The sequence below is a fragment of the Ricinus communis genome, chromosome 2 (genome assembly GCF_019578655.1).
Source record: "Ricinus communis isolate WT05 ecotype wild-type chromosome 2, ASM1957865v1, whole genome shotgun sequence".
NCBI lineage: Eukaryota > Viridiplantae > Streptophyta > Magnoliopsida > Malpighiales > Euphorbiaceae > Ricinus > Ricinus communis.
Window position 1 is genome coordinate 29,989,225 of NC_063257.1, and position 22,150 is coordinate 30,011,374.

The following is a 22,150-nucleotide window of genomic DNA, read 5'->3' on the forward strand; positions in this document are numbered from 1 at the left end:
TCTTAGTATTTTCACCTCTTCGAAAAACTCCTCTATTTATAGAGGTCTTCGCCTCAAGCCTCATGATTGATGCTTGATGCTCTTCATATGGAATGAGGGCTCCACATCTTTGGATGCTGATAATGGAGTGAGACTCCATGACTTTGCGTGTTGTCTGCCACGCTTGAGAATCTTTTACTTTAAAAAAGTAAAGGTGTAGAGTCTTTTGTCTTTTGTCTTTTCTTTTAAATGACTTTTTTTTTTAATTTATTGGGCATTTGGCCCATTACATAAATATTTTGGACTGCCATTTTTGGTTTTCAACCCAAGAATTTTACAGAGATGCTATTTGATGGGCTTGAATATCCCAAAACAGTCATCTTCATTCAAGTCATCATCTAGATCTATTGCTGCTGAGCTGGTGCTAGAAGAGGAAGATGAAGCTTTAGATTTTCCTTTGGAAGAGGCGATTTCCGACAATTGTTTGACCAATTGTAAGAAATCTTCTTTTGTTTGAGCCGCCGCTAGCTTTGGAATAATGAAGGACTTCTGTGCCAGGAAAGTGGTCTGTTCTTTTAGAGGTGGCAAGAAGCTATTCTTTGAAAGAAAACTTCGTACCATCTTTAGAGATAATTTTTCTTGGTGGTTAAATTTATCCCACCATTTGACTTTGAATCTTCGGGCAAGGATGATTTCTCCATCTGCTGCTTGGTTGAAATGGAAATACCATACACATACCCAGGGAAGAAAAAAGTTTGAACAAAATAGAAGTAAAGGGAGAAAACGTCTTTCTATTTTGTTTGGTTTATAGTGGGATTTGAATAGATTAAACAGAGGTAGAACTTCTAGAATTATGGTCTCAGGAACATTTCCATAAAAATTCCACCATTGTTTAAACCAATATGGGATCTTTGAAGTTTGGATTGAGTTTGTGTCGAAGTAGAAAAGCCAAGAATGACTTTGTCCTTCGTTTTGGAGAAGAAAGGTATTAAACCAAGCTTGTTGGTAATCCCAATAGTTGAAAGAAGTATTTAGGCTTGATGGGTAGGTTCTTTAGAGGGAAGTTGGAAAAGATCTTGATGAATGTAAATCCATTCCCCAATCTGAAGAGTGGAGGATTCTTTGTATGGTGCATGTGGAATATGCAGGGTCTTTATGGTCTTTGTGCTTTTTGAAGTGTTTGAACTTTGCAGAACCAGTTACCTCAAGGATAGACTGGTAGTAAGATTGAGGCTTTGATATATTCCAGGGCTTGAAATACCATCCTAGAGGGAAAATTTTTGAAATCAGTTTTGAGGGGCTTTCTATACAGAATCCTTCCTCAATAGTTAAAATGCTTTGAAAATTTTGCTTTTCTATATACTCATTGGTTTTGAAAAGTTTTGTTTGTGACAAAACTATTTCTTGAGAGTTTTGAGGGAAAATTTCTATCTCAGGTTTTGAAAGAGGGATAGAAAGTATACCTTTACCTTTGTTGGAAGAGGAGGATGTCTTTAGAGAGACTTCGGGGTAAAGTTGTATCATTTGCTTTGAATATTCTTCTTTTACTTTCGATTTTCTTGGCATTTTCACTCATATTTTTGAAGGAACTCTCTGGTTAGAAAGTCTGGAATTGAATTCGAATCTCCTCTTATGTATTCGATTTCAAAATCAAAAACAGAAAGAATGGCTTGCCATCTGGCAAAAATCTGTTTTGAAGCTATGTTTTGAACATCTTTTTGTAAAACTTCTTTGGTAGATTTACAATCAATCCTTAAAAGAAATTTTTGGTTTAAAAGGTCACTTTGAAATTTTGAAATGCACAAAACTATCGAAAGAATTTCTTTTTTGATAGATGAATAATTTTTTTGTGTATTATTCCAGTGTGCATAAGTAAACTGGACAATACATTCTTTGTTCTTTTGCACTTGCTTAAGAATCCCACCATATCCTAAATTTGATGCATCAGTTTCAACAATTTTGAATGCAGATGGATCAGCTAGGTGTAAGCATGGTATTTCAGAAACTTACTTTTTAATGCTTTGGACAATCTTTGTATGCTCATCGATCCATGCAGGGGGATTGTTCTTTAATCTGTCATGGAGGGGCTTTGCTAGACAGTTCAAATTTGGATAAAAATCTATCACATAATTTAAATTACCAAGGAATCTTTGTAATTGAGTTTTTTCTAAAATACAGTTGAGGTCTGCTCCTGTATCAAATAAAGCGATAGTTTCTATTTGGAAATCACCAGGGAAAATGAGTTTTATTTGGATCAAATATTTTCTTGAGGTAATTTCTTTTAAAACATTAATGAAGTTTTCTGGAACATTTTCAGAAACTTCAAGATTTTGAAAGTCATTTTCTTCTCCAGAATCAGAATCACTATTCTGTTTGAGAATCAAGCTTTGGAGCAAAACATAATCATTTTGTTGTTTTTCTTTCAAATCCTTGAGCTCTGTTTTGATTGCTTTGATTTCTTTCTGAAGTTCTTGGACGGTAGGAAGAGGATTTTTTAACTTTTTCCCTTTATCCAAAATCATAGTAAGATCATAAGTGTTCTTACTAGAAGAGGGGACAAGGGTTTCAGTTTTTAAGATTTCTTTTAAAACTTATTTTTAGATTTGGGGGTCATTAATATGCTTGACGGCTTCAAGAAGAGCTTCTTGTTGCCTAGTAAGCATATTAATATTCTTTGGAACATCATCAGAATCTGATTCAGAATAATCGGATCAGGTTTTAATTTCATCAATTTGAAACTCTTCCTCACTATTCGAAAATTCTGATTCAGAGGAATCAACAAGAAGAGCTGAAATTTTGCTCAAAATTTCATCTTCTATTTGGTGCTCATGAAGTTTTTTAGAAAATTTGTAATACTTTGAAATATGACCCTTTTTTCCACACTTATAGCAAGTAATTTTGCTAAAATCTTTTTTAAAATTTTGTTTTAGAAATTTAGAAGAGGATGGCTTTTTGTATAAATTCTCTTTGTTTTTGGGAGTTCTCCTATTTTTGAAAAATCGTTTTTTCTTAAAAGATTTGGAAAAATCTTCTTTGCATTTTCCTTTGCAGGTAGGGGAAGGTTCTATAGGATTATGCTCAAACTGGTTGTAAAAACTACCTAGTTCTTGCCTAGTCTTCTTCATTTCCCATTTGAGTTGTCTTTGGAGTTTAAGGTCATGGCAAATCTTCAATCCTTCTTTCTGGGTAAGGCTAACTAATTCACCATAACTGTAGAAATCATAAGGGATCTGGCCATTATGGGCTTCTCTTATGGTATTCCTAACTCTTTCACCTAGTATCTTAGGTAAACAAGCTAAGAACTTTTCTTTCCAGAAAAGGTTGGTTTGAATCTTCCCTAAGCATGACTCTGGTCAGGAAGGTATCTTTATAAGCTTGGAAATTCCTAAACTTTTTACAGGTTAGATTACTAAGAAGCTCAACATTCTTATCTTTTAGAAGAGAATGATCTCCTATGAAGTGGAGGAAAATTGTCAAGATTAAGGTTGACACAGCATCCTCAATAGGATTTCCTAGCTCATCTAAGATGGGGGTCCCTTCTATTTTGGTTTGTATGGTACCTAGGATTTGGAGCTGATGTGCTTGTGTGAGATGGTAATCCCACCATCCTTTAAGCTGGCCAGAAAATCCAACTATAAGGAGTTCAACAATGGCTCTATCGGAGGTACCACTTTGGGTTTTGTAGGCATTGGCTGCCATGGTAATCTGTTGTAAGAGACCAAGAATGTTGTATTCTGACATTCCATCTATATTCCATTCATAGACGGAAGAGGCATTGAATCTAGATTGAGTTAGGATATTATTTCTATTTTCTATTCCTAGATCTAGGGCAGTATTCCTAGAAGTATGCCAGGTCAATCTAGGGGCTTGCCATCCCAATCTGTTGATGTTGGAGTGTTTTTCAGTGACACTTTCAAGCTCTAAATCATTGGATTCCTCGCATTGGGCTTGATCTATCCTAACAAGCTGCTTCCCTATTATGTTAAGATAAGTATTCGAGAAATTGTTCTGCTGAACAATATTCTTGACATTTTTCTCAAGATCTTCTCCTTTTAATTTGTAAGGTGTAGCCTCTATTTCATTCTCTCCATAAGGAATGGTTATTTTCCTAAAGGGAGGATGTTCAGACTGGATGGTTTGGTTTTCTCCGACCTTCCACTCTGGAGTCTTGTTTCTTACAGTAACATGACTAATAAGCTTTTCTTTGAAAGGATAAAGAATACTATTTTCTTTGCAATAAATCTGAAACCAATCAAAAAATTTAATTTGGATCTTGTTTTATATGCAAAATTGATAGTATCTCTCTCGAATACTGTCTTTTTCTTGTAAAAAATACTTAAAAAATCAAAGTTTTTTAGAATGGTTGTTCTTTGAATAGAAATCTTCATGTAAAAGCTTTTTATTGATTTAAAAATCTTTTGAAATCATGTTGATTTCTGCTTCTAGATTTTAAGTTATTGCAGATGGTGATGGTGAAGAGGGGATAGAGACAGTCACTATATCATCATCATCTTTCTTTGGTTCATTGTAGACGGGTCTAGGGATATTGCTTTGGTAATCAACATTCTGTAATATAGTGTTTGGATTTGGTATGTCAGATGTTGAAAATCTTGGTTGTCTTTGTAATGGAGTTGGTTCTTTGTAAAGGGCATAAATAACAGAAGGTATTTTTGATACCCTTCCAATATCTATGGTCGATGTTGAAGAATCATTATCAGGAAATCTAGAAGAGGTTGATTTCCTATTGAATGTAAGCTTTACTTTTCCATTTGGAAACTGGGTTATGTTTTTGAGATTTGTATTTGGCTCTGTTTGCTTTGGTGATTTAGGTTGGGTTGCACCTTCAAGGATCCATTCTTCTAGAAGAGTTATATCCTTCCATTGAATAGTTTCTGGAATAGTTGCATTGGATTTGGAAAGATCTGTTTGGAGGAAAAAGATTTCTCCTTTTGGTGAATGGAGCTTATGTTTCGAACCAAAAGCAGAAATCATGGCTTTGTAATGTATTTTGAAAATTAATGCTATCCGGATGGATCCCTCAAGCATTTTATAATTATGTGTCTGTATTTGAAGAACAATGCTCTTTAAAATATTTTTATCATTTAAAGAAATTGTAATGTTAGGAAAACAATTAAAAGAAATTGGTCCTTTATTAAGGCTTGACTCAACAGTACCTAACAAAGAATCATAGAAATTTGTAAACCTAGCATCCCTAAGGACTGCTAAGATGGAAGTATCTAAACCTTCTCTAGTAAGGGGCTTTATTCCTACCTGAACAAGGCCTATATAAATATACTTATAGTCTTTTTCTTTCTGCTTTTGGAGGGTCTTTGGATTTAAAAGATAAATTTCTTCAAAAGACTTTGAAATTTGAATATCTCTTTCTTCAGTTTTGATAGTAAAATCAGTTTTGAAGAGAGAGAACTTTGAAAACTCATAGATCTGCTTCTTTTGAATCTTGGGTATTTCCCAATCATCAATATGCTTTGAAAAATCTTCAATAGTGATTTCTTCACTATTTACTAAACCTTTATACCTTGAAGACTCAGAAGTAGAAGAGTTTGAGAAAGAAGAAGATCTACAAAAAAAATGTTCTAAATTCATTTTTAAAATAAATCAAGATAACTTTCTAAACAAACATGAACCAAGCCACCAGATTTACTGCCCTAACACCAGACGAGACTTACTGCTATGCATAAATGAACAAGTTTGTTTATCAGTGATATGATGCAGATTAAAATGATTTTAAAATCTCTTTTATATAGATGATGTTTCTTTCTTGGAACCCAGTAGGCTCTGATACCAATACGAGAAGAAAAGTCGACAGCAAATTCAAAGCCTGTTCAAAGTCCAAAGAAAGAGATTTTGCCCTCTTCTTCAAAGCCTATCAGAACCTGGACCGAAATTATCCAGGAAGAAATTGACAAAAGCAAGGTAGATCCGGCCCAACGGCAATTACAAATTCAGGAGTGGCTTGCACAACAAGATCTTAAATTTTTAAAAAGGGTCGAAGAATATTCAAAGTAAATGATACAACTTTACCCCGAAGTCTCTCCAAAGACATCATCTCCAAAGACATCCTCCTCTTCCAACAAAGGTAAAGGTATACTTTCTATCCCTCTTTCAAAATCTGAGATAGAAATTTTCCCTCAAAACCTATCTCAGACCTCTCAAAGTATTTCAAAGCCCAACTCTCAAGAAATAGTTTTGTCACAAACAAAATTTTTCAAAACCAATGAGTATATAGAAAAGCAAAATTTTTCAAAGCATATTGATGATTGGGAAATACCTAATGTTCAAAAGAAGCAAATCTATGAGTTTTCAAAGTTTAAGAGCAAGAAACCATTTTCCTCTTGTATTCATCAACTCTTGTAAGTTGTATTTCTTTTGTTCAAAGCTTTCATTTTAAAGCTTTTATTTCAAAGTTTGTATATTTGTTTTCATTTTAAAGCTTTTATTTCAAAGTTTGTATATTTGTTCATCCATCAATAAAATTTTATCATCTTTCTTTCTATTTTTATTTAAGATTTAACAAGTGTATGCTCTGTGCTTGCCTCGTCTGAGAATCCTGCACACCAGAAACTTGTTATATATATATATATATATATAAAAGTGAATTTCAGAGGTATATTTTTAAAATTGCTAATTATATTTGATAATTGGTAAATAAATATTATCTATTAACAAAGACTTTCTTATAAGCTACCAACAATGATTTCCTTTAAGTTTCAAATTATCTGTAAAAAAATTAGTAAAATGGAGTTGTTCGGCCTCATTCTCATAGTTAAATCAGTAAAACAATTATAAAGATTAAAAGTAATTGAATTGTGTAAATATTATGTATATATTGTATTTTAAGGCCTTTATATTGGACTTTGGAGTCTTCTTATCGTATTTAGAGTAGAACAAGATATACGGATATACTTTATTCTATAAGGATCGGTTTTCTTTATTAAGTATATCTATTGTAGAGTCCAACCATGATTACTCTTACTTAAACTTGTAATCTAGCCTTATTTAGCTATGTAAGCTCGATATCTTATGATCAATTATTAATACTTATTGAAAAGTATTTTTTTTTTAATTTTTTAAAATGATGATATTTGTTTATCCTAGGATCTATATCTTTCTAGATAATAATACTAAACTCGATTTTTAAATTAAAGAGCCAATCAAAACAAAGTCTATTTGTGTTGTTATATTTAGGTTTTCAGTCTTTTTCTTTTTAATATGTAGAGTATCCAATAAAATTCCCTTTATCTCTTTGGAATTAGTGGTTCTTTTTAGTTAGTTTTTTTGTGATTAAAATTTTATTTACTTATATAAAAAATTTAATTATTTTTAGATTGTTAATTTATTATTCAGAGTTAAATACTATTTTCTTCTGAAGTTTGGTCTAATATATGAGTCGGTTATATATGTTTTTATTACACTAAAACCCTCTTCAATTTTAATAATAACTATTATCCCTTTCATGTTATTCTAATGACTAAACTAGTAATTTAAGATTACAATTTGATTATTAAATTTATTATCAAGTATTAATCTCATCCAAAATTAATTTTATTATTAAATTAGAGTAAAATCTTATTTTTAGCATAAGTTAATTTTAATGTCTAATTAAAATAATAAATTTAATATTCTTTTTCTTACTATAATTTTTTATTTTTAATACAATTTAATTCAAATAAATTTAAACATTTTAAAACTACTTATATTTATAATAATATTATTAAATTACTACATAATTTAATTTTAGTTATTAATATAAAATAAATATTTCTAATTAGAAAATATTATTCTATTGTTATTTTTATATATATCATAGTTAAATTATATAAAAAATAAAAATTAAGTTAAACAATCATGTTTTAATCTAGTGAAATAATCTAGGCACCCAGTTGACAAATTCACTATCAAAGAAAAAATCATGATAATCTTGTATGTTAAAATGAAACTTTTTATTAACCATTCAAATCAGATTAATACGAATAATTTTTTTATTTTTAATATAGTTTAATCTTAGTGTCTAATAAAAATGATAACTTTAACTAGTTATTTTATTTAAACATCTAAAATTAAATTATATAGTAATTTAATAATATCTAACAAAACATAAGCATTCTTAATACATATAAGTTTTTTTAGGATTCAATTATGCTAAAAAATAAAAGATATAAACAAGTAAAATAATATTAAATTTATTATTTTAATTAGACACTAGAATTAACTTGTGTTAAAAATAAAATTTAATTCTAATTTGATAATTAAATTAATTTTAGACGAGTTTGATACTTGTTATTAACTTTAAAAATCAAATTGTAATATTAAATTACTAGTTTAGTCCTTAAACTAACACGGAAGAGAGTAATAGTTAGTTTCATTAAAACTGAATAGGGTTTTAATGTAAATAAAAATACAAGGAGTAAACTCGAATCAATTTCAATCACTAATATAATCTTATAGTGCTGAAATAAACTACCATGTTTGAATTGGTTGTGCTCATTTTCACTCTCAAATTGAGTGAAACATGTCTTTAATTGATTTTAATCTTAAGAACCTTAACCGTATGTGAAAGAATATTAAATACAGGCTTCATTTTCTAATATTAGTTTTTTCACTTATATCTATTGCACAAAAATATTAACTATTTGACTTATTATAATTATATATTTTGAAATTTAGTATCATAAACATTTATGATATTAACATAATCTCAAAACTCTTTTCTTATAGTAAATTCATGTGCTAATGAATCATCCAAATAATTATTTAAACTTCATAAGCTTTTTATGTTAAATTCATGTCAATTACCTCAAAATTATTGTTAATGACCAATTGATAGGATCATTAAGATAAAGATCATACATTCTATGTGTAACTCATACTGATAACAACATATTAATATATAATTCTTTTATAATATGCATATACTCTTTTTAAAAGGAAATAAACATTTTTATATCATATTAAAATTATACTTTAATACTTCACATAGATATTACATACTACCATTACCTTTTTTAATTTCTTTAATTTGTAATAATTATTTTAATATATAAATAGAAATATAAACATAACATTGTATTCATTTTTATTGCATATGAATCTATAATCATTCATACAATTTTGAGATTTAGATTGTATTTGTATAAAATAGGTAAGTTTATATAATTTTATAATTATATTTTATTAGAACATACTAGATAAATTAAGTAGCAATCGAGTGATAATTTAATTAGAGCGGTATTATTATCATTACTTCCTTCTTCTTCTTCTTTTTTTTTATTATTATTATTATTTGAATTATTTGAATATATATATATATATATATATATATATATATATATATATATCCTCGCCAGGCAAGCACAGAGCATACACTTGTTAAATTTTAAAAGAAAATAGAAAAATGGAAAATAACAAATTCTTTCTTATTGATGGATGGACAAATATACAAACTTTGAAATAAAAGCTTTAAAATGAAAGCTTTAAATAAAATAAATATAACTTATAAGAGTAGTTGAATACAAGAGGAATGTGGTTTTTCACTATCACTCTCACACTCTCTTTTCTCACTATATTTCTAATGGTATGACTTGAAGAATACAAGAGTTTCTTGATATTTTTCAGTCTGCCTTCTTCTTTGGTGGCTCCTCTATTTATAGAGGTCTTCAGCCTTGAGGCTTTATAATTGTTACTTTGGATTCTCTTCATAATGGAGTGAGGGGCTCCACATCTTTTGGATGCTTTTGATAATGGAGTGAGAGGCTTCATGTCTTTTGCAGGAGCTGTTTGCCACGCTTCAACAGTGAGGAATCTTCTACTTTAAAAAAGTAAAGGTGCAGAGTCTTTTGTCTTCTTTCTTTTCTTTTAAAATGACCTTTTCTTATTATTTTTTATTGGGTATTTGGCCATTGCAGAATTATTTTGGGCTGCCATTTCTGGTTTTCAACCCAAGGGCTTTACAAAGATGTTATTTGATGGGCTTAAATATCCCAAAACAGTCATCTTCGTTCGAGTCACCATCTAGATCAATTGCTGCTGAGCTGATGCTAGAAGAGGAAGATGAAGCTTTAGATTTTCCTTTTGAAGAGGCGGTTTCTGACAACTGTTTGATCAATTGTAAGAAACCTTCTTCTGTTTGAGCCGCCGCTAGCTTTAGAATAATGAAAGACTTCTGTGCCAGGAAAGTGGTATGTTCTTTCGGAGGTGGCAAGAAGTTATTCTTTGAAAGAAAACTTTGTACCATCTTTATAGATAATTTTTCTTGGTGATTAAATTTATCCTACCATTTAACTTTGAATCTTCGGGCAAGGATGATTTCTCCATCTGCTGCTTGGTTGAAATGGAAATACCATACACATACCCAGAGGAGAAAGAATGAACAAAATAGAAGTAAAGAGGAAAAACGTCTTTCTATTTTGTTTGGTTTATAGTGGGCTTTGAATAGATTAAACAAAGGCAGAACTTTTAAAATTATGGTCCCTGGAACATTGCCATAAAAATTCCACCATTGTTTAAACCAATATGGGATTTTTGAAGTTTGGATTGTGCTTGTGTCAAAGTAGAAAAGCCAAGAATGGCTTTGTTCTTTGTTTTATAAAAGAAAGGTATTAAACCAAGCTTGTTGGTAATCCCAATAGTTGAAAGAAGTGTTTAGGCTTGATGGGTAGGTTCTTTGGAGGGAAGTTGTAAAAGATCTTGATGAATGTAAATCCATTCCCCAATCTGAAGGGTGGAGGATTCTTTGTATGGTGCATGTGGAATATGCAGGATCTTTATGGTCTTTGTGCTTTTTGAAGTATTTGAACTTTGCAGAACCAGTTACCTCCAGGATAGACTGGTAGTAAGATTGAGGCTTTGATATATTTCAGGGCTTGAAATACCATCCTAGACGAAAAAATTTTGAAACTAGTTTTGAGGGGCTTTCTGTACAGAATCCTTCCTCAATAGTTAAAATGCTTTGGAAATTTTGCTTTTCTACATACTCATTGGTTTTGAAAAGTTTTATTTGGGACAAAACTATTTCTTGTGAGTTAGGCTTTGAAATACTTTGAGAGCTCTGAGATAGGTTTTGAGGGAAAATTGCTATCTCAGGTTTTGAAAAAGGGATAGAAAGTATACATTTACCTTTGTTGGAAGAGGAGGATGTCTTTGGAGAGGATGTCTTTGGAGAGACTTTGGGGTAAAGTTTTACTACTTGCTTTGAATATTCTTCGACCATCTTTAAAAATTCGGGAGTTTGCTTTGCACGCCACTCCTGAATATGGAATTGCTTTTGGGCTGGGTCTTCTTTCATTTCTTCCTGGATGATTTCAGTCCAGGTTCTGATATGCTTTGAAGAGGAGGGTAAAATCTCCTTTTTCGGGATTTGAACAGCTTTTGTTGGCTTTTCGTCTTTGTCTTTTGCTCTCGATTTTCTTGGCATTATCACTCCTGTTTTTGAAGGAACTCTCTAGTTAAAAAGTCTGGAATTGAATTCGAATCTCCTCTTATGTATTCGTTTTCAAAATCAAAAATAGAAAGAATGGCTTGCCATCTGGCAAAAATCTGTTTTGAAGCTATATTTTGAACATCTTTTTGTAATACTTCTTTGGCGGATTTACAATCAATCCTTAAAAGAAATTTTTGATTTAAAAGGTCGCTTTGAAATTTTGAGATGCATAAAACTATCGAAAGAATTTCTTTTTTGATAGTTGAATAATTCTTTTGTGTATCATTCCAGTGTGCATAAGTAAACTGGACAATGCATTCTTTGTTGTTTTGAACTTGTTTAAGAATTCCACCATATCTTAAATTTGATGCATCAGTTTCAACAATTTTTAATGTAGATGGATCAGTTAGGTGTAAACATGTAATTTTAGAAACTTACTTTTTAATGCTTTGGACAATCTTTGTATGCTCATCAGTCCATGCAGGGGGATTTTTTTTTAATATATCATGGAGGGGTTTTGCTAAACAGTTCAAATTTGGATAAAAATCCATGACATAATTTAAATTGCCAAGGAATATTTGCAATTAGGTTTTTTCCAAAATTTTCTCTGAAAATTTTGAAGTAAAAGCTAGAGACCTTTCAATTGGGGTGATAGTTCCCCGGGAGATGTAGTGTCCAAGAAATCTAATTTTCGTTTGGAATAAAGATATCTTAGACTTTGAAACTACTAGACTATTTTTCTTAACAATATAGAAAAATGTCTCCAAATTTTTGAAATGTTGCTCTAGAGAATTTGAAAATATTAACACATCATCGATATAGACAATGCAAAACTTTGAATAAGGATTGAAAATGTCATTCATGATTTTTTGAAATTCAGAAGGAGCATTTTTTAATCCGAAAGGCATTACATTCCATTCGTACTGGCCAAATGAAACTGTAAATGCAGTTTTGTACCGGTCTTTAGGATGAATCTGGATTTGCCAAAATCCTGATTTCATATCAAACTTTGAAAAAATAAAAGCAGAATGAAGCTTTTGAAGAAGATCTTTTTTGTTTGGAATGGGGTATCTAATCCACTTTAGAGCTTTATTAAAAAGTTTGTAGTTAATCACCAACCTAGGTGTTTCTCTTTCTATCTCACTATTTTTGTTGACATAGAAGGCTGCACACGATCAGGGGGATCTGGATTTGGTAATTAAACCCTTTTGCTTTAAATCTTTTATTTCTATTCTACAATGGCTTTCTAGGATTTCATTCATTTGGATGGGTCTGGCTTTGGTGGGAATTTGTTTATCACAAAAATCTTTTTCATATGGTAAATCTACCATATGTTGTTTTCTTTTCCAAAAAGTATTAGGAAGATCAGAACAAACTTCTTTTTCAATCCTCTTTTGCAAATCAGATATTTTTCTTTGGACAAACTCATTTTGCAATTGACTTTGGATTCTTTTCAAACCCATATCTTGTTTTAGGTGGAAAAGCTGGGTTTGTTTTCCTTTAATCAAAGCATTTATCTCAAAATTATAAACTGAGTGATCTTTTATAAGATTGAGATTTCTCTTTTTAGGTTTTTCTATAAAAGGAAAAAAAATCTTTCAATCTTTAGCTTTAAAAATGATACCAGCAGTAGTTACTTTGAAAGGAGTAATTAAATTGATAAACAGAGTTCCCAAAGTAATAGTTTGCTATAAATCCTTTGTAAGAATAAAAACATTTTTTAGAGCAAGATTGTTGTTCAGAATTGCAGCTTCGGTTTTCCCTGCAATTCTAATTTTTGAACTATTGGCTGAGGTAAGCCTTTCTTTTGTTTCTTGATGATACCTTTTAGGAACCAGCTCATAATTGATACAGTCGAGGTCTGCTCCTGTATCAAATAAGGCTATAGTTTCTATTTGAAAATCACTAGGGAAAATGAGTTTGATTTGGAACAAATATTTCCTTGAGGTTATTTCTTTTAAAACATTAATGAAGTTTTCTGGAACATTCTCAGAAACCTTAAGATTTTGAAAATTATTTTCTTCTTCAGAATCAGAATCACAATTCTGTTTAAGAATCAAACTTTGGAGCAAAATAGAATCATTTTGTTGTTTTTCTTTCAAATCTTTGAGTTCTGTTTTGATGGCTTTGATTTCTTTTTGAAGTTCTTGGACAGTAGGCAGAGGGTTTTTTAAATTTTCTCCTTTTTCCAAGATCATACATAGTAAGATCATAGGTGTTCTTACTAGAGGAAGGGACGAGGGTTTTAGTTTTTTGAATTTCTTTCAAAACTTATTTTTGGATTTGAGGGTCATTAATATGTTTGACGGCTTCAAGAAGAGCTTCTTGTTGCCTAGTGAGCATATTAATATTCTTTGGAATATCATCAGAATCTGATACAGAATAATCAGATGAGGTTTTAATTTCATCAATTTGAAACTCTTCCTCACAATTCGAAAATTCTAATTCAAAGGAATCAACAAGAAGAGCTGAAATTTTACTCAAAATTTCTTCTTCTATTTGGAGCTCATGAAGTTTTTTAGAAAACTTGCAATACTTTGAAGTGTGCCCCTTTTTCCCACATTTGTAGTAAGTAATTTTGCTAAAATCTTTTTTGAAATTTTATTTTAGAAATTTAGAAGAGGATGTCCTTTTGTAGAAATTCTCTTTGTTTTTCGGTGCTTTCCTATTTTTGAAAAAATGTTTTTCTTAAAAGATTTAGAAAAATCTTCTTTGCATTTTTCTTTGCAGGTATGGGAAGGTTCTATGGGATTATACTAAAACTGGTTGTAAAAACTACCTAGCTCTTGCTTAGTCTTCTTCATTTCCCATTTGAGTTGTCTTTGGAGTTTAAGGTCATGGAAAATCTTCAATCCTTCTTTCTGGGTAAGGCTAACTAATTCACCATAACTGTAGAAATCATAAGGGATCTGGCCATTATGGGCTTCTCTTATGGTATTCCTAACTCTTTCACCTAGTATTTTAGGTAAACCAGCTAAGAATTTTTCTTTCCAGAAAGGTTGGTTTGAATCTTCTCTAAGCATGACTCTGGTCAGAAAAGTATCTTTATAAGCTTGGAAGTTGCTAAGCTTTTTACAGGTTAGATTACTGAGAAGCTCAGCATTCTTATCTTTTAAAAGAGAAGGGTCTCCTATGAAATGGAGTGAAATTGTCAATATTAAGGTTGACACTACATCCTCAATAGGATTTCCTAGCTCATCTAAGATGGGGGCCCCTTCTATGGTGGTTTGGATGGCACCTAGGATTTGGAGCTGATGTGCTTGTGTGAGATGGTAATCCCACCATCCTTTAAGCTGGCTAGAAAATCCAGCTATAAGGAGTTCAGCAATGGCTCTATCAGAGGTACCGCTTTGGGTTATGTAGGCATTGGCTGCCATGGTCATCTGTTATAAGAGACCAAGAATGTTGTATTCTGACATTCCATCTATATTCCATTCATAGATGGAAAAGGCATTGAATCTAAATTGGGTGAGGATATTATTTCTATTTTCTATCCCTAGATCTGGGGTAGTATTCCTAGAAGTATGCCAAGTTAATCTAGAGGCTTGCCATCTCAATCTGTTGATGTTGGAAGGTTTTTCAATAACACTTTCAAGCTCTGAATAATTAGATTCATCGCATTGGGCTTGATCTATGGCACTGATATTCCTGCTGCTTTGAGGAGTATCGGGTACTAGATTTTTGGAAGACTCAGAAGTGACTAATTTGCTAAGCTGTTCCCTGACTGCTCTAGCAAACTCAGTTTGCTTCTGAAATTGGTCTTGACTAGGCTTTGAGATCTGATAGGATTTGAAGACTGAGTTTTTGAGCTTTTCTGTATGGCTTATCTCTCTTGGATGACCAGTGTTGGAGATTGGAGAGGTGAAGACTGTAGGAGGTTTTTGAATTTGGCTTTCTATCCTAACCAACTGTTTTTCTATTGTGTTAAGATAGGTATTTGAGAAATTGTTCTGCTGAACAATATTCTTGACATTTTTCTCAAGCTCCTCTCCTACTAATTTGTAAGGGGTGGCTTCTATTTTGTTCTCTCTTTAAGGAATGGTTATTTTCCTAAGGGGAGGATGTTCAGACTGGATGGTTTGATTTTCTCCGACCTTCCACTCTGGAGTCTTATTCCTTACAGTAACAGGACTAATAAGTTTTTCTTTGAAAGGATAAAGAATACTATTTTTTTTGCAATAAATCTGAAAGCAATCAAAAAATTTGATTTGAATTTTATTTTATATGCAAAATTGGTAGTATCTTTCCTGGATACTATCCTTTTCTTGTAGAAAATGTTTAAAAAATCAAAGTTTTTTGGAATGGTTTTTCTTTGAATAGAAATCTTCATGTAAAAGCTTTTTATTAATTTGAAAATCTTTTGAAATCATGTTGATTTCTGCTTCTAGATTTTGAGTTATTGCAGATGGTGATGGTGAAGAGGGGGTAGAGACGGTCTCTATATCATCATCTTTCTTTGGTTTATTGTAAACAGGTTTAGGGATATTACTTTGGTAATCAACATTCTGTAATATGGTGTTTGAGCTTGGTATATCAGATATTGAAAATCTTGGTTGTGTTTGTGATGGAGTTGGTTCTTTGTAAGGGGCATAAATAACAAAAGGTATTTTTGATATCCTTCCAATATTTATGGTCGAGGTTGAAGAGTCTTCATCAGAAAATCTAGAAGAGGTTGATTTCCTATTGAATGTAAGCTTTACTTTTCCATCTGGAAACTGGGTTATGTTTCTGAGATTTGTATTTGGCTCTGTTTGCTTTGGTGATTCAGGTTGGGTTGCACTTTCAAGGATCCATTATTCTGGAAGAATGATATCCTTCCATTGAATAGTTTTTGGAATAGTTGCATTTGATTTGGAAAGATCTATTTGGAGGAATAAAGTTTCTCCTTTTGGTGAGTGGAGTTTGTGTTTCAAACCAAAACTAGAAATCAAGCATTTTGTAATTATGTATCTTTATTTGAAGAACAATGTTTGGAAATTGTAATGTTTGGAAAATAATTGAAAGAAATTGGTTCTTTATTAAGGCTTGACTCAACAGTACCTAATAAAAAATCATAGAAATTTGTAAACCTAGCATCTCTAAGGACTACTAAGATAGAAGTATCTAAACCTTCTCTCATAAGGGGCTTTATTTCTACCTGGACAAGGCCTATATGGATGTACTTATAGTCTTTTTTCTTATGCTTCTGGAGGGTCTTTGGGTTCAAAAGATAAATTTTTTCAAAAGGCTTTGAAATTTGAATATCTCTTTCTTCAGTTTTGAAGAGATGAAACTTTGAAAACTCATAGATTTGCTTCTTTTGGATCTTGGGTATTTCCCAATCATCAATATGCTTTGAAAAATCTTCAATAATGATTTGCTCACTATTTACTAAACCTTTAGGCCTTGAATATATATATATATATATATATATGAATTATATATATATGATATAATGAAAATATATATTTTTATCTCATTTAAATTTAATTATATGTTTTCAGGTGATATTAGTCAAGAGAGGCAAATATAGAGCAAAACACTAAAAATGACATATATGTCAAGACCCAAGATCAGATGCGTGGCTTGGATATTTTAATGGGCTAGCCAAAAATTACTATTCATATGGGAGAAATTTAATCTTTTTTGTTGTGGAGACAAGGATATCTATAGTCTAACATATTAGATAGACTTATCTTGGGTATACTTATCTTTAGAAAGACATATATTGATAGAAGACTCTTTTATATATATCTCTGCAGATCTAGATCTAAAAGAAAAGAAGAGAGATTTTTTCTATATGCTCTCTGCTACATAGAAGAGAGATTTTTCCTATATGCTCTCTGCTATATCTCCCATCTGAATCTATCCACCATTCTTGTCTCTGCAATTTTCTCTACCGGTCTTCATCAAACATTTAGTTTTAGATTTTTATTGTTCTTTCAAGATCAAGAAGGCTTTCAAGAAGTGAAGAGTGCGGATCAATCATCTTTATATGTTGAAGACATTTTAGATCTAGAGGAAATTTTTATTTTTAGTTTTATTTTCATGTCTTACTATTTAATTACTATAACCATAGAATTAAATATGTTAGGCTTGTTTTCTTTAAGTATTTAGTTTAGTCTATTTATGTTGTATGTACATTATTATTTTTATATTTAGTAAATGATTTCTTTGTTACCTATCTTTATTAGTTTTAGTTGTTGTTATTATTTAACCATCATATTAATTCAGTAATAATAACTGTTATGAAAATATTTAGGTTGAATTTAGAGACACCATTTTGCTTCAATCTATTATTTACATTATTAGCTTGAGTGATTGAAGGAAACTGAACATCATCATCTCATTCATTAGATCTGTGTTTATTGCTAAAACAAGGGGAATATTAAGTATTGACTAGACTAGATATTGTATTTATCATATAGTTTATTAAAATAATCTCTTTTATATATTTACTTATTAGTTTATTATTTATTTACAAATTTATGATTCTCTCAAAATATATTTTAGAGCGTTTAAATTTAATTTTACTGTTTTTATATTGATAATTAATCTTTATAATAAGTGATCTCATATTTCCTTGAAAGATCGACCTCAGGGTTTTGCATGTCCTCGAACAAAATTAAAACAACAAAGCAAAAGAAACAATTAGAAATCATATAAGAGCTATATCTTAAAACTTCACAAACTGCATAGGTCATTAGCATTAATGTTCTTTAAGCCATTATACCCACCGAACTTATATTTACAGCAATTTCAAATAAAACAAATCAAAGCTAGCCAAATCTCTTCCTAGTAATCCATAATATTCTCAGTATATTCTTTAAAAAATCTTGTAACTACACAATCAAGACATGCATAATTCATTCATCAACTAATCCTCTTTACTATTACAAATCAGGTAGCAAACTAGGATCTTGCTTCTTTTTTTTTTTCTATTTTTTCTTATTATTTTATTTTTTTAAAGAGTGAGCGCATTTGTTGCTTTTTTCTTCTCACTTTGAGCAATGCTTCTCGTCAATTGTCTTTGCTTTGGATATGTGCTTACTTCTAAAGTTATTGTGTATTATGATCATACAGCTTTGAAGTATCTTTTAGCAAAGAAAGATATTTGATTGTTTGGGGTTTACTCACTAAGGAGTTCTTGTCTACTTATAGACTTTCATGGTTTGAGAGATACCATGGTATCTTTGGCTTCGTTGGCTTCGTCCTCAAAGAACTCCCTATCTTGAGAGCATTTACTGTTGCTTTTCATATTTTGTACATGTTGATAAGGATGGAACTTCCTTGTTCACTTTATTACTTTCTCAATTTCCTGTCCATATTTTACTCCACTTCCTGCTTTGCTCAACTACCTTTTTCACATAACATAAACGTACTTTTTTTTCTTTCTTGGATATGCTTCACTTCCAATCATTTTCTCCTTGGATGACACTTGTATTTCTTCCTCTCCACATTACAAGAACATGATTCAAGCTCCCAAAAGACTCTATAACTATCTCTCTACCTTCGTACTTCCTCATTTTTCACATGTCCATAATCCTTAAGGATTATTAAACCATCTCATAGCTAGTGGACCGAGAATTTGCTTATGGGTCAAGAACCCGGATATTAGGCCAAAATCCATTAGCTTTAGGATTTAGATAGAAATTAAATGAAATTTTCTCTATGGGTCTAACTAAATTATTGGGTTTGGGCCAGTGCTAAATTTGGATGTAAACACTACTCAAGCCCTCTTATGACTTGTTATTATAGAGATATATAGGTAGATTTTGGAAAGGCTCCAAATTGGAGCTGATATGAATCTAGAGATGACAAACGGCCGGGATAAATCGGATTCGGATAAGATCATTTTGAATTTCAGATGATTTTAAATTTGCAATTTTAAGTTTAAAATTTTTCGGAATCAAACAATGTTGGATTCTGCTAGTTTCGAGTTTGAGCTGCACCAGGTCAGGTTTTAAGGCCCTGCTTTTCTTTTTGGGTTCGGATAAAACTAGTTTAAATTCTTTCAAATTTTGAGTTGGATTCATATTAATTTATCGGGTTCAGATTAAGTTTCTAGATTAACTTATCTGATTTTATTTATTAATCTCATGAATTTTATTAAATAAAATTCTATATATTTAATTTCTTAAAATTTTCTAGTTAAAGATTCAGAGTTAAATATCATTTTATTTATTTTAGTTTTTTCTTTAAAAGTTAAAGAAAAATAAATAAGAAATACAAGTTTTATTGGTTTAAAAAATAAATAAATAATTATTAGATTTAATAACAAAAATATTTTCATCGACAAATTTAAATTTTTAAAATTCAAAATGTTGCTTACAACAAAAACTTATTTAATTAATATCCTATTATTAACTAAGTTTCTTGATTTTTATTAAAAGAAAATGCTTAAGGTTATTAATTTAATTTTATACTTAAAGTATATTCTATTTTTAATCTCAAATATTTAAATAAAAATAAACTAAATTACAAATAAATACAAAAATCCGTTTTTAATTTAAATTATTTTATTTGATTATTTGTTAATATTTTATATATAAATTCAACTTTAATAATTTTATTTAGTGATTAAAAATTTATAAAATAATAATTTTAAAAGATTAAAAATTTAGAAATGACATTAAAAAAGATATTTCTTAAGATTCTAATTGAAAATAAAATATATTAAAAAAACTGATATCAAAAGTAATTATATATGATAATCAAATGTCATAAACATATATTTTTTTTTCAATAAAGACTTATATTTATTGTCATTTTAGATTTTGAGTCGGATTGTATTGGTTATAAATTTGAGTATTATTGAGTCTTGCATCATGTCAGTATCGGGTTCAAATTATTTTAAGTTTAATATTTTTGCGGTTTTTTACTGTTTCAGCCACGGGTCATTTTAGATTCAGATATTTAATTTTTATTTAAATTCAGGTACGAACATGTCGAGTTTCATGTGAGTCAAATCGAATTTTATATTCAGATCAAACTTTACCATCTCTATATGAATCGATGAAATTTAATATTCCTAATAATTATAGTTATTGAAAATTGAATAACTACCAACTATATTCCAACATTTTTACCAAACATATTCGAATATAATTTTGATTCGATTTATTTAAACTCATCTAAAAAGTTTAACTGTCTGAATTGAATTTTATTTCTAAGCTCGTTAAGAGTTTAAAAATAAATCTTATTTCCTTTGAAAGAAAGATGGTAAAAATGAAATTAAATAACTTTTATATACATATAAATAAATCTATATCTATAAACCAGAAACTTGTTACGTGAACTGACATATAAAACAGTAAAATTTTTAGAATGTAATAAAGAGCGAAAATAGTATATAAGGACCAATAATTCAATTATTCTTTTTTTCTAATTCCTTAGGAAAAGATTTATTCTTTTCATCACTTTGAAACTTAATATGTTTTGTGGTTTTCTTCAATTAGTTTGAATATTGATAAAACTTTTAAATTTTTAATTTATTATCTAGTTATTCTCATCTATATATAAAAAAATTAATAGTACAAATAGTTTAAATTTAATTCAAGCCCAAGTCGTAATTTATAAAATGTCATTTAAAATATATTAAGCTGGAATCAGTTTTAATTACTATTATAATTTTATAGAGCTGAGTATTTGGATAAGCTTTTCTTGGTTATACTGCCAAAAGGTTAGCCAAACATGCACTCGATTGATTTTAATCTCTAACAACCCAAACCTTAACCATATGCAATAAAAGATTAAATAAGGATTTGTTTTTATATATGTATATATTTGACTTAAGGGTAAGGCCATATTACTAATTTGGCCAAATCTAGCTATATTAAAATAATAATAAACCTTTCAGATAATAATAATAATAATAATAATAATAGACTTTATGGGAACATTATGATGAGCTGTTCAAATATGTCTTCCAGCATTAGATATAGACAACATGTTATTAAAACTCCTTATGAGAATGGACACTTACCCGCCAATATTTTATATTTACTGAAAAGCAGTTCTACTTAATTTATAATGTCATGGCAATTTTCTTTTGTTTTCTAATATGGAGATATTTTTTTATCCCTCCATTAATCCTAGGTCAAGTCTTTCCCCATAATATTAGTAGTCAATTAAAATTAAAAAGCCAATTATTGATTTTTAGTCAATTTAAATAAGTCTATTTGTGTTAAAGTATTGAGCTAAGTTTTTTATCTTTAGGAGGAGCTGAGTGAGAGAGTTTGATATTTTATTGAATACTATATATATTAAGAGTTTGTTTGGTTGGATTATATAGATATAATAATATTTTAATATGTCTAGACACTGATTATTGAATCAGCGTCATGCACTTCTTTTTAAATAGCCTAATTTTAATGTATGTATCAGATCTCAACAACCCAAATCTTATCGCAAGCATGCGATAAGATAATTATATTAATTAAAGAAGAAAATAAAAGAAGTCGTTGATATTTACTTAATGGAGTAAAGGCCAAAACTAATACCTTACGTCTGCCAAATCATCTTTCACAAATGAAATAGATAATCTAGAGCTACATTCTCCTTGTTTGTGATTATATTTGTTTTCTTAGAAGACTTCATTTTCTTAAAAGGCCTTAAGGCTCATAAAAAAAAAAACAATTTAAAAGAAAAACAGAAAGAAAAAAAAAAAGAAACTTAAGGCTATAACTAAATTGGCCGAAACAAAATTTGAACTTGATTTTATCTATTTTGAACTAATGTTCGAGCTCAAATAAT